This window comes from Rhipicephalus microplus, chromosome 3 (assembly GCF_043290135.1).
Source record: "Rhipicephalus microplus isolate Deutch F79 chromosome 3, USDA_Rmic, whole genome shotgun sequence".
NCBI lineage: Eukaryota > Metazoa > Arthropoda > Arachnida > Ixodida > Ixodidae > Rhipicephalus > Rhipicephalus microplus.
In genome coordinates, this window is record NC_134702.1 from 19565384 (window position 1) to 19582056 (window position 16673).

Consider the following 16673-nt stretch of genomic DNA (forward strand, 5'->3'; position numbering starts at 1 on the left):
CGTGCGTGTGTGCGTGTGAACAGAAATAAAGGTGCCTCCTTATATATTCAAGGCAGAGGCAGTAAGTCTATAAAGCATTAAACGACGTCACTATATTGAATACTTATTACAGAACCAACATTTGGGGGTGGTGTGGATATCGACATAATGGGCAGGCACTACAAGCACTACGAAAGGTCGCAGGTACCAAAGAAGTCGCGTAGACAGACAAGCATCATCATATCAAGGGCACCGGAACGTAGACCATCGAATACCAATGACGTGTTTTTCGATACGATTTTTTTTTTTTTACTTGAATAAAAGAAAGGAGGGTGCGCGGCAGCGAGATTGATTCTGTCTTTGTCCTGGCTCGCGGCCAAGTTCTATGATCATGGTTAAACATGGAGATCGGACGCGTGTGGTAGAGAGGACCGGAAGACACGAACGCTGTCACCTGTTTTGTCCGTGTCCGTTAGTGCTGTTGACCCATGATCTTAGCGGGACTCGCCCAGTTTTCTGTCCTTACGTTCTACGACTGTGTTGGCAGAAGAGGCGGCACGGCGAAACGCACTGCTCGTGTGTTGGCGTGCCTTCGAGTCACTCCTAAGACAAACGGACTTTCGAACGACGTGGAACGCCTTTTCTAAACTGTGCCACGGGGACTGTGTTTATTCTTCGAATTTTGCTCTTCTCTTCGACGATGCTATGCGAGGAGTGGGGGAGCGGAGGGGGGGGGGGGTTGACGACAAAGTTGAAGTGCCTACAGGAGAGCCTGAAATGGCTGGCGGGATTGCCCCGGCCGTGACTCAACTTTTCTTTTTAAAAAAGTCGAGAAAGTGGCGTTGAAATGGGCCAGCTCGCCTTTTACGAACTTGTTGGCAGCCCGATGTCGGAACAGTGTCTGCGCTGAAAGAACAGAATGCCAACACTTGAACCAAGGAGTAAGGTTTTCGGAATATCTCTTTAAAGAGTGAAAGGAATTGTGCATATGTGGAGCAATCTATGTTGCCCTCGTGTTTTGTTGTTTTTAATTGAAGCCGCCACATTTGGTGCACTTTTCTCCGTTTGGTTGTGTCTCGTACAACAATGCTTTCTCTAAACCCGCTGTAGTGATATTCAAATCTAAAATTTTCAAATTGAAATTTTTTTAACCAGACAAAACTGGAAGGTCGCCCAGGCTAAAAGCAGTGAGAACGGTTTAACAAATCTTCTGGTGACCGTCTCATCATTCCTTGCGTTTACTTGCATTTCGCTAAACACTGAGCGTCCCCTTATGCATTTTTCTAAGACGTCTCGAAAACAAAGGCCATCTTATTTTTCTTCTCATCGACGCATTTATACCACTGTTAACGTGATTATCGCACTGCCTCTGAGATAGAAGGCAATGCAAACTTTCTGAACCTCGCCTAGTGTTGCCCGGCCTCCGTGATTGGTCTCCGCCTTTGACCAAGTTAAGATGTCGTGGGATTACATCATCATACAACGTCGTAGTGACGTCCTGGTGACGTCATTGCGTTGGTTTGAATTTCGGGTGATTTGTGACGTCATAGTTACGTCACATCGTGACGTAATGCCTTGATGACATTTTTGATCACTCACGTTGACCCTGAGAATCATTTTTTTTTTTTTTTTGCGTTTGGTGGGGATTCGTAGGCTTTCGCTTTGAAAAAAAAATGTAGGCATGAATACTTGTCTGGTGAATGTTTTCCCCTTAGCGCTTTCTCCCATCTTTCGTACTTTCGTGTGTGACGTCATTGAAAGTTTGAGAGAACCCGAGGCGGTCGAAATAACTGGAATCCCTACACTACTGAGTCTCCCGTAGCCCGATCCACTTTGAGACACTAAACCCAACAACGAACCTTCGGTACTCAAAACAACGATATCATACTCGCTCCCGAAAAGCGCCCATGACTCCGCATCCACTGCATCCAAATTCGAGAATCACCACCGCGAGACAACGGGTGCAAAACCGGAGACAGTCGTAACAACCAACACTCGTGGCGCGCGGCCTCTTCGCAGTGCAACCCGCGTATAGGCCAGTAGAAGCAGTGTCTCCTTGATTTCCCGGCCGAACCCACTCTTCTTCTTCTTCCTCTTCCGGGGGCGTCCTCGGAATTCCTTGGTCAGCGTCCAAGAGCGCGCTTGTCTTCTCCATGAAGATGAGGAAAGGAGGGGGGGGGGGGGGGAGTCTACGCCGCTGATGTGTCGCCCGGCGCGTCGTCTGCTAGCTCCCCTGCTAGGCCTCTTCTCTATCTCCCTGTTGTTCCTCTTCTTCTTGCTTAAACTGTCTTTCGAGCCACGCCGAATGCCGTGGGACGAGCCAAGCGTTGCCGCGCAGAGCGAGTCTCGGCGTCGTTGACGTCCACGACGACGCCAGCGTCGCGTCGTCTCTCTTCTTTTTTCTTCTTCTCCCGTCGTTGTCGACTCGCCCGGACAGCTGGCGCCCAGCTCGGAGGCCCCAGATTCTCGAGACAGGGGCGCGGAGCCTCGCTGTAAGCCATGCGGCTACCTACCCACCTATCTTACTACCTGCCCTCTCGAATGAAAGCAACGAAAAGAAGGAAAAAAAGGAAAATGATAGGAAGAAACGAAGCGGACGTGTAGTGTAACGCCGGGGCAGACGAAGAGAATACGTCTTCGCGAGGCAACTCTCGCGATCTCTCAACGTCGCCAGAGATCGCTTGATATGCAGGCAGCGCCCCACCGAGCACCGTCGGCCTGGGTGGGCGTACCGAGTCGCTGTCGAGAGTCGCGTCTCGCATTCTGACCGCTGGAGGGGTCCTCTCTCTCGAGACGATAACTACTCCTTGTTTCTTTAAAGAACGTTAGAAAGCTTTCTTTACTCGTAGCTTGCGTAGGTGACCGCGTTCCTGTTCTTCGGCTATGGTGGGAACGAGGAAGCAGCCACCGTGGCTTAGATTCTTGAGCCAAGGTTTCTTCTTTGCTTTCTTGGCTGACCGCGTTTTAAGAGATTTAAGAGAGTCCTGGTATGTGTCTTAAGCGCGCACCTCCTCTCTTCGGTTAGCAACCATGCTTGGTCAGAAGTCGAGGCGTTGCGGTTGACGGGTCACGTGAGCAACTTGGAAGCAGGCCTCTTATCACTCGTTTTCCAAAAGAAAAGAAGTAACTAGAGAAAACTCAATTGCAGTGCCTGTTCAGTAGAGTCTTAAGGTCAACGCTCCACTGTTGTCATGGCGGAAGGTGTGAAACTGCTGGAACCTAAGTACGCAGGAAAAAAAAAACGAATTGTCTACGTAATTGTCTCGCAGCGGGAATATGAAGCCTTGCTCAATACTAATACAGATATACAGATACAGAACCTTCCCCCATGAACATAATCTAACTGCCCGAACTGACCGTCCTACTATAGTGCTATGTTTAAACCGTTAGCGCTGTGTGTCCGACTATGTATGTGCGCCTCTGTAGCCCTATTCGTGATTGTTTTCCTGGGGCTGTGTGGATTCAGATGGGTTGTTAGAGAATGCACTATTTTATTCTTACCGCGTGTTTGCACTAATCATGGCATCCGATCCTTATTTACAGCACTTTCCTTATCGAACTCTTCTCCATCCAGTATAACGTCATTTAATGTGTACAACTTCAAGAATGCTGTAATATCCTTCTGTCTACCCGCATAATATCTTCTGTCATGCCTGTCAGTTATGTATATTAAGTTATTCATTTGTGTCACACTTTTGGTGTGATTATTTCTTTCTAAATCACAAAATGATTGCTGGTTTTTCCTTTTTGTCAGTTAACTCTTGCTGTGACATTTGTTTACCGCTGCTGCAATGACGTTCCTTATTTTAACTCTCTTCCTATTCATTTCGCATCGAGTTGCCTGCCCATTGGACACTTCCGGTTATGAGATGCTATAGTCTGTAAAATGACTCCTTACGTGTATTGTATCGCTACTTTCCTCACTAGTAATGACAAACTTGAAATTTAAGAACTAAGAATTACAAACACCGTGTGTGTGTGTGTGCGTGTGTGTGTGTGTGTGTGTGTGTGTGTGTGTGTGTGTGTGTGTGTGTGTGTGTGTGTGTGTGTGTGTGTGTGTGTGAGAGAGAGAGAGAGAGAGAGAGAGAGAGAGAGAGAGAGACGAGATACCGAGGCAGAGCGAGTGCATTTGCGCGCGCGTGCGTTACCAGTGAAACACCTCCTCTCCACGAGACACCAGTGGCAGTGTAGCATAAAGAAGGGAGCCAAGCTTCCTCCAGCAGCGCTGCCATCAATCACACGCTCGTCAGCCTCACTCCGTGACAAATTGACTAAAGGATTCCCCTCCCGGTCCACAGAAAAGAAAAAAAGGCAGCAGGGTTTGAAATCCACGAGGGTTAGAAGAGATGAGCCCCTGCCCACTGCAAATTGTTTCTCTTGGCAAGGGTACTTTATTTTCGCATTTTAGTTCCTTTCTTTAAAAAAAAATAAACTAAGTTGTCTACTGGCTTTTCACGGTCTATTCAACAGTCATTCCTGGCTCTGCCGTTGCTGCTACTACTTCGGCGCGCCTGAAAAACGACGCGGACTGAACGGGCGATGATACGGGAGCCCAATTAACCGTGAGTGATCGCAGTGAAGAAATATGGACGAATTTCAAGTGAGCGAATAATGACGAGATATCTTTTCATCTTATCGGTGTACATATATAATGCCTTCCTAGTTTTCATCGAGAAACCACAGCAGGTCTAGCGCCTTCACGAGAACAGAGAAAGAAAAAAAAACTGGGCCGCTCCAAAGATGGTTCATTTATGTCTTCCAGGTTTAAGCTGAAAGAAGAAAAAAAAAAAAAGCTGACATGCTACCGTATGCGTTCGCCTAAGGCGACTGCAAGGCGAAAGCTGCGCTCTTGATTTTTCTTATCAGCCAATCTTGCCAGTCTTCTTCCGGCAGCTTTTTGCCCCCAACGTTTTTTATCTGCGCTGCCTACAGGATTCGAGGCTTGCACGGCCTCCGTGATTGGCACACCACTGACAAGCGGCAGCGTCTCCGTACGACGTCATCATGTGGCGTCACAAAATGCGACGTCTCAAATTTTGGCATCTGAAATGTAATGATGATGATGACATCATACGCTGATGTCGTCTGGTGATGAAGATTTGTTGCGTCATTATTGTTCACGCCGACGTTTAATTTTCGAAGGCTTTCGGGTTAATAAACTCTATATACAATATAAGCTGCCTTCAGGTCGCGTTTATCCATGCAGAACCGTTTGTTTTGTTTGTTTTGTTTGTTTTGTTTGTGTGTGTGTGTATGTGTGTGTGTGTATGTGTGTGTGTGGGGGGGGGAGTGAGAGAGAGAGAGAGAGAGAATTAGACCGCGCCGTATTTTTCATAGTTTCGAACCCAAAATATTTGTAGCGTATTCTCATTTCACATATGGTGCGTCGTATTGTTCGTGTCCAATCTCGACCGTCTCTCTGAACCCTATAGCTTTCCAAGAGAGATTAATAACTTACGTTATCATTTTCCTTGTTTGCCTGTGCCAAATTTAGATGTTTATCCTTCTTTCGTCTTCATATCTATATGTTTATGGTGGTTGTATAACGCTGATATAAGAACTTGTCTAGCAGTCGTTGTTGTGAATGATATCAGTGCGTCATCTTATGTTGACTAGGTTGATGTTACCTAATTTCTAACCGGCGTACCTCCTCTTTTTTCTCTTGCTTTTCAGGTAAGCTTAGACCGAGTCCCTGGGGTCTTCATGGGAACAGGGAAAAAAAAACGAGGGCACTGCTGGTGAGCTTTCCTATACCAACATTTAGACGCAGTGATGGATTTTATTGGTCCATTGAAAGGTAGTGGGTTCTAATCTTCCAATTGAAGCCCTCATACAAAAAAAAGAAAAGCGAGATATGTGTGCGATGTCCCCCCCCCTTGTGTTTGTGTTCTCATACGCAGCTAAATTGTGTTTTTAATGTAGCACCAACTCGGCCCGCAAACAGTCTAGTTGGTGGAATCGTTTTCTCCTGTATTTGGTTTAGAACGCCATTACATAAGAAACTCGTGCTATAAACTACGTAGAGATCGACAAGTTAGTCTTATAAAATATCTGTAGCCTATGGTCTGAGCATCGCTTGTTATTTGTGTCGAGCCGCAAGAGGACACGACTAACAAAAAAAAAAAACGTGTGCTCGAAGTTCCATTTAATGCCTCCACACTATACATGTAGTCGACAAGAGTGGCGATGTGGGCTTGTTGGTGAAACATTTGAAAGAAATTTATGTAGCGCGAGGCGAAAAAACGAACCCAGGAAAGAACAGACTGAGAAGACAGAGCGCTACATAAATTTCGGGTTCGTCGGGTTCGTTTTTTCACCTCGCGCTACATAAATTTCTTTCAAACTATACATGTACCCACATCTGAAGTAACAGCTAACCGATGACCAAATGTATTACTACGCCGTATACGTGGTTTATGCTTGTTTTTATAAAGGCGTAGAATATACAATATTTGTAGAGAACTACAGTTTTCTATAAACATTGTTCGTTGTAGCAGCATGACGCTTTAGCTGTAAAAGCTTTTGTGACCTCGTAAGTAATTGAGGTCTTTTAGGCTTGTATTCACAAAAACACATTAATCTAGAAATTGTGAATTTTTATTTCAAACTTCATATGCTCCACATATAATTAAAAGTTCCTGCTCTAGATAAATAACTCAATTACGAATCACCACCAAATGAACTTGGTAAATTCATCCCTCTCCCTCATTTTTTTATTTTCTAATGTATGTGCGTGTGTTCTTAAAAATTTGACTGAGGCAAAGTAAAACTCCTTCCCGCATCCCTTTATTTATTTATTTATTTATTTATTTATTTATTTATTTATTTATTTATTTATTTATTTATTTATTTATTTATTTTCCAGTCTCGCTTGCTTTGGGTCCTCTTTCATTTTTAAGCCAACGAATGCCACGACACAGGCTCTTCCTCTTCGCAGTGGTGCGAGGATTTCGCACCAACACAACGCGAGGATGTTGCACAAGTACGCCCGCGATGCCGTGAAAAGGGGATGTCTGTAGACACTCTAAAAGAGAAAAAAACATCCAGAAAGGTGCAAAGAAAGAGAGCATCGAGGAAATATAGTGTCACGCATCTCGAACCCGTAATGAAGAGCAGGCGTGGCGCCGCTATGCGGCGCTGCCTGCCCGCTTATTCGGTCTGTTGTGCGCGCGCGAACGACCGTGTTATGTGTTCGTTCAACGTTTAGAGGGCGCCTCGGGCGGTAGCGACTCGTCTCGCTTGCCTTGGGAAGCTCTTTTCATTCTCTCTACACGCACTAGTTACACACACACTTCATGGTTCTCTGGGTCTTTGGGCGTCAAACGACATTAGCGCCTCCTTCTTGACTTTCATGCTCTGTGACCATCGTTGGAGGCACCTAGGCTGCAATGAAGAAGCAGCCGCTTGTAGTCGGGGATCTATCTACCTGGGACCCCCCCCCCCCCCCTCCTTTTTTTTTTTTGAATGAGGAGCGGTATGTTGGACCTAAATCGAGATTTCCTAAGTGCTTTCGCCCGATCTAGATGGCGTCCTCAGCCCAGGATTCCGTGGCCTCTCGCTGTGCGCCGCGACTGGCCCACCAGGCCTGCCAGGTCTAAAGCTGGTCGACGCAGTCCAGCCGCGCTTCCCTCTTTTTGGCTACCATAATGAGCGTGAAATGGACAAACGACAAGGCGAAGGAAACAGACGAGGCTCTAGAGAGTAAATGGATCAACCAAGGTAGACTCTTCATCAACATTTGTCTGCGTACAGTCCGCGCTCTATATGTGCAGGACGAGCGATAAGCGATGGAGTTGACAAACTAGTCTCGAATTGTGCCGGCAATCTTTAGACGACTTCGAGTATGTTTAAACCGTGGAACGAGCTGTAATTTAGCCCTTGTCACTCCTTATCGCACCCCCGTTTTCTGCCGTGCGTCAATTCACATCATTCTTGCCTAGCAAGTCAGCGGGGAGCTCTTTCTCATCCTGACAAGCGAAGCTGTTTTCCGTTCTGAATTGTAAAGCATTCGGGGAAACGACACAAGCGCTGGTAGTTACTGTGTTTTCTCGCGCATTATTCGCAGATAGTACGTCCGGGAAATTACGGGGGGGAGGGGGGGGGGGGGGCTAAGGCGACTTGAAGGTGAAAGGCTGTCTTCTCTTTCTTCTCCTTATTGATCCTCTGTCCCTCTACTCCCCCTCTCCCCCTATCTGTGATCGGTCGGCCCATCTTTGACCAAGCTACGATGCCATCTGATGGCGTCACCTAGTGACGTCATATCACAAATATGTGTGCTATTTCGCGTCAATGCAGTTTATGGTGATGCCATCGCGTAGTGCTCGTCTTTTTTCAGTTTTTTTTTTTTTCAACGCCATCGCCGACGGTCAGTTTTCGGGTTTGATGAAGCATTGAGGAGTTTCGCCTTGATAATATTCACAGCTAAAGTCCGGGTGAAAGTAAACGAATGTCGGTTCTGGAGCTGTCTTCACAGCACTGTTAGGCGGCTATGCGAGGAAGGCATTGTCGTGGCAATGCGGTGGTATTGTTCCTTCTTAAAAAGAAAAAAAATAGTTTCTCCATTGCTTCGGCTTGGGGATGCCAGTCGCACAAGAGTGGTTTATACGTGACAACATCCGATACAAGCACACGCAAGGCGGATACATAGACGACGATCTTAAATCCCCGATAACAGTCGCTGTCAAGGCCACGATCGATCAGTTCTAGTTCCTTATCAATTCTCTGTTTTTTGCTCGCACAAAGCGCGTTGGCATGCTGGCGGGTATACTGGCGAGCTGGTCTGCGAGGCACGTGCCGACGAAGCTATCTCGACAGCAGCCCGACAAATGCGGCGGCGATAAAATGGCGCCGCGCAGTATATAGCAGAGCATATATCCCTACTGAAACGTTCCGTATGCGAGTCCAATAGTTCCATATGTTTCCATAAAGAATACATATGTTTCCTATATATTTTCCATATATTTCCGTAAGATTCTTACGGAAACATACGGAATTATTGGACATCTCATACCGAACGTTTAAGTTTCAGTAGGGATATGTCTGCGCGGTGGTGGTCCGGGTGTTATAATGTATACGATATCGGACCGAAGCGTGCGACGCATCGATCGCTGAGCGCGCGGGTTCGACCCCGGAGGTCGTGCCGTTTACCGCGCACCGCCTGCGACCTACATCGGCTCGCACGTGTAAATGTACACGCGAGGAATACTTGTGCGCTCTGGCTGAAGAAGAAGGAGGAGAAAAAGGGGAAGACGAGACATACGAAGCATCGGACGATCCGAATCTCGCGCTGCCCTCGAGCTGAAATTTACGGCCGCTCATTAGATCGTCTTCTTCCCCAGTCGATTGCCGGTCGCCTCGCATCGCCTCTTTCCTCGCTTCTCGATTGACCACCGCCGGCGCTATCTTTAGCCGCGCCATTGTAAATCTATTCGTTCGTGCTTGCTGCCTTAAGCGCTCAGCGCTGGCTGTAGAAACCTCCTTGTAGGCATTGACGCTATAGTAAAAGAAAAAAGCGATTGGCGCGTATTGTTAGGAATATACGAAACGTCGTGGTATACCGTTGCTGCGCTGCTCAATATATAGATGGACGCGGGTGCGACTCCCACGTCGCGCGTCGGCCACACTTGGAATTGACTGTTATGCAAGAATGATCGTTCGTGTGTGCTTGGATTTATTATAAACCCCCCACGCCGTACCCCCTCTCTGCTAAGTGTGCCTTTTGCAACGCAAGATGTGACCATGAGACAGCCCCCCATATACGTTTCTCAAGTTTGATAACCTCGCTAAGGCCATTGATACAAGTTCAGATGAATGCGACCCGCAATTAGGCCAAGGAAATCATAGGGGTACATCGATTATTGTCTTTAGCTGTAGTGCTTATGATGTAAATCGAAATGAATCGAAGAGACAAAAATCGCCCCTTTTCGGTGTTATAGGTGTCCGATGCTCTATCAATTGAACTACACTGAAGACGCCTGCTCGTCCGTTTCGTTGGGTGTTTTTATGCGTGTATTACCTGGACGTGCTAACGAGTTTCGCACGTAGCCGAGCGGGCAAGTGTAGAACGCTTTTTGGCCTCTAGCAAAATGTGTTCACACACACACACACACACACACACACACACACACACACACACACACACACACACACACACACACACACACACACACACACACACACACACACACACACACACACACACACACACACACACACACACACACACACACACACACACACACACACACACACACACACACACACACACACACACACACACACACACACACACACACACACACACGCGTGCGCGCGCGCCCGTACGCCACGAAACGGGGGTGAAGACCCGCGCGCACTTCTCGACATCCAATCAGATTGGACGATATCCCTCGCAACCTGATTTCGTGACGTTGAGACGCGTTCGTGCGACCTCACTTGGAACATTTAGCCGTCGTCCTCGATCACCTCGACCTCATCTCACCCTAATTACAGTCGAGGGAAGATCTTCAAAAAACTTCGGTTCTTATCTTCATTGTCAGACGAGGTACTCAATCAGTGTCGGACTGGTTCCTTATTTTTATATGCCTTTTTAAGCACGCCCTGGCATCTCTGAAACGCCACCTGCGAAGCTCAAATCTAAGGCGATGGAGGCGGAAATGTTGTAGGCCCGTGTGCTCAGATTTGGAGGCACGTTAAAGAATCCCAGGTGGTCGAAATTTCCAGAGCCCTCCACTACGGCGTCTCTCATAATCATATGGTGGTATTGGCACGTTAAACCACACATATCAACCAATCAATCAATCAATCAAATCTAAGGCTCTGAGGTTCAAAGCTAAAGGAAGCTGCTAATGAAATGCAATGTCTCTTGATACAGCTTGTTCATTACAGCAGGTTTAATTAAGAATGCAGATATGCTGCCCAACAGGGCATCTCTTGGTCAGTATATCGGTGAAGCATGTGTGTACAAGGTGGCACGTTAGAGCTCGTTATGGTATTCCATTGTAAGTGGTGGAGTGCAGTGCCATGCAACAAACGAATACAAAACCAGTTAGGACGTGTTACCTTTGCAAACCAATATTTATTTCGACAAGAACAATCGTCACACGCACGCGAAACCAGCGTGCGTAATTGTGGTTTGACTAAACGTTGCAATATCCCCCATCAGGTGACCTGGTATTATAACAATGGCGTTTGTACGTGTCACGTAACCGATCAGGCGCCACGTGTAATCGTCATCCCGTGTACCGGTATACGGAACACGCTATCTGTCGGCACATGAGCCGAGACCTGCGCACAGTGGCACGTTTTGTAACCGCGATAGAGTTGCGTGTTATACGCTGGTGACAACACGAGTAAAAACGCGTGCAAGCCTCTCTCCTCGCCAATGAGTCGTTCGGTTTTTCGTGGTGGCGCGAAATCGATATCGGATCCCCCATGGCTGTGCCAGCATTATATAAGCACCTCGCTCACCGCGTATATTTTCTTCCCGTTCTTTTTGCGTTATCGGGTGCAGAGATCTCTGTCCGCTTTCCTGGTCGTTTTTGTAGCACCATTCGGGATCCTGCTGCAGGCCGAATCGTCGGCACGTGCAAATGGAGACTCGCGGTGTTACAAGTCTTCGTCGTTTTTTTTTTCTTGTTCGAAACGCGTGGCCTTGCTCCTTTGGGAAGTATGCACGAAACCATACCTCGTACAGCGGCTCGTGGATTATTAATTTTATCCCTCGTTCTACCGTCTTCTTGGCGGCAGCTGCTGCGTTCGGTGCCGAATGGTTGTGCTGTTTAGCGTATTTGTACATCACGTGGGAATGCGTACCACAAGTTACATCGACTTCAGAAGAACAGAATGAATAAAGAAAAGGTACAAGTAGTGCGACATAACAAGACTTCCGGTAGATCAGTGTTTTAATCAGTGATGTTCCGTACTACGCTGAAGAAGTCTCATTGAAAGACATGAAAACTCCCTATTAATGCGATTTTTCCGTGGAAAGTTAACGTTGACGAAATTCCCAGCATGTTTTCCTGCACAACGGTACTAATTTCCGCCCACGTCTACCCACACCCAAATTGTATAATTACACGTGTCTCACGTACTGGCGACTTTCGAAATAATGACTAGCCCCTCCACTGCCACACAAGAAAGCATCTTTATTAATTCGTGTATTGTTAGTACACTGCACATTGTGGGCTTTGAAGTTGAACACCACTAGTGAACTATAAATCCATCCGCGTAAAAATCAGAAACAAATCTCAAATGCTATGCTTGCGTGGTGCATCCGCCTGAACCGATTACAGCAGATGTAGACCCACTGTGACCGCTAATTATAGGTCGTCATAAGAAAATTTACCATTCCTCAAATTTTCCTCAACATCATAGAGATTCCCTTTTTCTCTTTAGCTCAAATTGACAGGCGAAAATTCTCTAAAAAAAAGGGGGGGGGGGGGAATTTCCTGCACGCAACATCACAGTTTTAGTCCTCTTTAAAAGCGCCCGCCATTGCATCTTCATTCGCTGTAGTGGCATAGCGACTCTCAGCTCGCGCTGTGAATTAAGCTCGAAGACACGGGTTCGATTGTCGGTAATGGCTTCCGCATTTCGAGGGATGCGAAGGTGGAAACAATCCGTGTATTTATGGACGTGTTGTTGAACGTCAGGTGGGCGAAAATTCATCCGATGTTTCTTACTACGAACGTGAATCGCAGTAATATTGCGTTGTTCACACGTAAACCTACCACAAGAAAGTCGTGTTTTAAATGTCTGCTGCTCGTTAACGTGTGATTCGGTTTCTGAACACGCAATGGGCAACTGGGCTAGCTCGTAATGGTTCAACATCACCACGGAGTCATTATCACCGCGCATGCTATCATCACTATCATCGTTGAGCATTTCCACCAAACAAGGAAGTGCGTAAACAGCACTGGCACTTCATCAACTTCCGCCGAGCGCGGCGCAATGAACAATCTAAGCTGTCCTATACTACACTATTACTGTTACTGTACTATTATTATACTATACCGTTACTATACGACACTATTACTATACCATACTATAGCAAATTATATTATACTATGCTAGGATATCCTATATAGTATATCCTAGCGATTGGTGATGTATCAAATATATGTGTTGTAATCTTTGTTTTTTTATCATTGTTTACCATATACACACAAATTGTATGTATTTCAATATATGTTAATAGTGCTGATAACGTCTTTGTATTTATCGCTAAGGAACAGCTTTGCTTGAATCTTTACCCGATATTTTTTGCGCTTGTTGTAATGATCATTGTTTTTTTTTAATAATTTGTATGTATAATCTTGAATTTTCCATGTACTGTTTTGCTGTATATACTTGCCCGAGGTGTCTCACGAAGAGTGGGCCTACTCAGGAGACGCTCTCTCCTTTTGCCCCCTTCGTGGGCACTTTTGTAAGAATGCCCAAATAAAATAAATGAATAAATATTGTACTGTACTGTACTGTACTAGTCCCTGTTGCATATGTCACTATACGCAACAAGGGCTGTGATCCACGGCAGTTCTTCGCAATGCGCAGCCCGACGACAGGCGTATTAAATTGGGGCGTGTGCGTGCTTGCATGTACGCACGCGAGCGCGGTGATGCGCTGTCGGGTTGTTGGCTTCTTGCATGCACTTCCGAACCGGATGTTGGCGCATCGACGTCCGCCCTTGAAAGAGAGATTGGCCCCGGCATGTTTCATCGGCGACGCCCCTCCTCTGACTATGCATCGAGCATCGTCACTTCCTCGTGCGCTGGAGCCCTTCCCGACACGTCGCGGTATTCTCGGTTAGATACTTGTAATAGGTCGTATTCGAGCATTATACAGCACAGCGAAACTCGGCGTATCTCGCCATGCTTCACGTAGGAAATGAGAAGCAGACTTCGAGTATACTGTCTGGATATTTATGCCGTTTTGTGATCTCAGCGGCGTTTGAGCATTTCCTGGAGATGATACTGTGGCTGTATTCGCCTTGCTTTTGCGAAGAAAACGCACTACTGCTTGCGGATCTGCCATGAGATGCTACGAAATGAAACTTCGTCTTGGATGAGTTGACTTACACGCACAAAAGTGATTTTTGCGCCAAAGAACATGGACAGACGAAGTATAAAGCACCATGAGCGCTGGAACGGCCATGTTGTGTCTGTTTCTTCTTTTGTCCGCATTCTATCGCGCTGTGGTGGCTTGTGTGCGTGCTACGAAACACCTACGATTGGAGGCTTACGGAACGTGGAAACCGAAACGGAGATAATGCCAACTGCCGGTCTCATTCTTACTCATCTTCGCTCAACTTCTATGTACCGGGCTCCCTTAAAACTCATCTACGGATCCGAATCTGATGGGGCCTGTTTGAACCGACTAACCGGCGAGTTTGTCGACCTGTAGTACTAATTAAATCGCAAACACATCTAGAGCGTATACCATTCTCTGGTACTCCGCCCATTCCGATTGTTCGCGCTCCCCAATGCGTGAGCTAGCAGCGCGAACTATCAGTAATAGTTGAGGCCTCTCCCACGATGTATGCCACACAGCGGGGTAGAGGCTGTCGTCGCTTCCTCTGTATGGGCTCTCCCCCGCGGAGTGCGTCATCGACCCGGCATCACTTGCGCTGGTGGCGGGGGGCTTTTCCAGTTAGCGATACTCCCCGCGACATCTGCTCGTCAGCGTGTTTCTCTTTCGTTAGCTGTCGTGCTGCTCTGAGCAGAAAGAACGTTAACAAACACGGCCAGCTTGTAAGCATGCGCGCAGTATGTTCGCTAAGTAGCATTCGCGACGCGAGCTGCGGTGTCCATCGCAACTTAGAAGTGTGGCAGCTTGGGCTAGTTGGTATGGCATGACGATAGTTATAGCGCGAGAACAGAACGACGACACAGCGTGTCCTTCTTGTCTCTGTGTCGTCGTTTTGTTCTCGCGCTAGAACTATCGTCCATCGCAAGTTTCGTTCTCTCGTGTCTGGTGAATTTGGTACAGTGCAGCGACAGCGATAAGTTGCAGGGCCATCAAACCAGAGCAAGAAGGGGTCCCATTGTGTCCGTCTTTCTCATGTGCCACCTTGCGGCACTTGTCGATGGAAAAGAGTCAACATGGAGGGATTAGTAACGGGCAGTGCCGCCACCTGCGTCTGGAGGGACGCAGCCGGCTCTTGTTTTACTCTGCTGGCACACAGAAGAGTACTCCCCTCAGCGTTCGTTGCACTGCATGGAACTTGGTGATACCGGAGTATGCTCCTCACACACCGCGCATTGTATATCGTGTATGTAGAGCGCGCGCAAGGGAAAAAGGAAATCGGTACACCACTTCCCCATGCGATGTCTGTATCAGCTGGGTCCATTCGCGAAGGCTGAGTTCATATTAGCCAGGTAGAGCTCTGGACACAAATCGCTTCCGCCTATCGAAGCTACTTAGCGGCATCTTGTCAACGGATGGTCCATTTTCACTTCGCGCGTGCAAAAATAGTGTTAAGTCCTAGGAAGTGCTTTCCTACCTCTTTGTGTGTGGGGGTGAGTGAGGGTTATCTGTGCCTGTGCGAAGGGGGGAAGGGGGGCAATGAATGCCATAGTTGCATCGCCCCTCCCTCCTCCCAATTCATATATAGCTTAGGTGGGGAGGGGTGGGGGGTTCACGAAGTATGTGGGGCATTTTTACTCATTTTTGACAAGCTCAATTATAGTTAGCAGTGTTATGGGCACGCTTGTTTTTTATACTATAATGGCTGCCGGCGGCCCTTGATCATGCATTCCGAGAACTGTTTACTTCCCATCGTTACTCGCGGAAAGCCGGAGACAAAAGACGGGCAATTTTCGGAAACACGTCATCACTTGATTTTCGTGTTCTCTCTTCTCTATTGTGAAGGATGTCTTTTGGAGTTGATCAGTGGATGGGAGGGGGTAGGGATGAAACAATTTCCACTCGTCTTACAGGAAACCCTGCGCGCGCCTGTGTATGTATGTGTGTGTGTGTGTATGTGTGTGAGGATCAATAGAGCCTATAGGGTCGCTCACTTGCCGGGTGTCTGTGTCCTGGGGCAAAGCGCGGTGCATAGGCTCTTAGTGCTCCCACTATCAACAACGTGTGGTCCACGAGCGCGGTCCGAGGGGCACCAATACACTCTGTGCACTTTCGTTAATGGAGGGAGAGGGGGAGCTCTTTCGCGAAGACACGGTATGCTTGGCCCTGTGGGTCTCGTTGGATGTTGCCTGATGGATCACCGCTTTTTCTACCTGGGGGCCCGTGAGAGGCGCAAGCAGGTATGGAGTGAACGCTTCGAAGTTGTGGGGACTGCCCCCTGAATCTGCGGCCAGCAGACCAGCAGATAAGGCTCTACTTGGGAAAAAAAAAAAGCGTGGAGTGGGCGGATGGCTTACTGTTTGTTTTCGTGAGCGCTCGTGGTCCCTGCAACGTTTGATGAGAGGCAATGCTATATACACGACTTCACTGGAACCGCATCGCACAAGTGATAAATCTGCTGACCGTATATGCGCAAAACAAAGGTGCACTTACTCACCCACGTACGTACGCACATCCACCCAGGGGGGGGGGGGGGTGCAAAGGGAGCACTTGCACCTGCTCGTTTGTTTACAGTGCAGCACAGTATGCCTAACATTCTGCGAATAACTTGAAGCAGCGCGAATAGGTGAGGTGAATGAAGGAGAGAGAGAGAAATAAATAAACTGAAGAGA

General features: G+C 47.5%; 1 protein-coding gene across 2 annotated transcripts in view; it reads left to right on the forward strand.

Annotated features, from left to right (window-relative positions):
- The window catches only part of LOC119181040 (uncharacterized), a 217507-nt gene that overhangs the window by 155727 nt on the left and 45107 nt on the right, over positions 1 to 16673 (forward strand). The window lies entirely within an intron of this gene.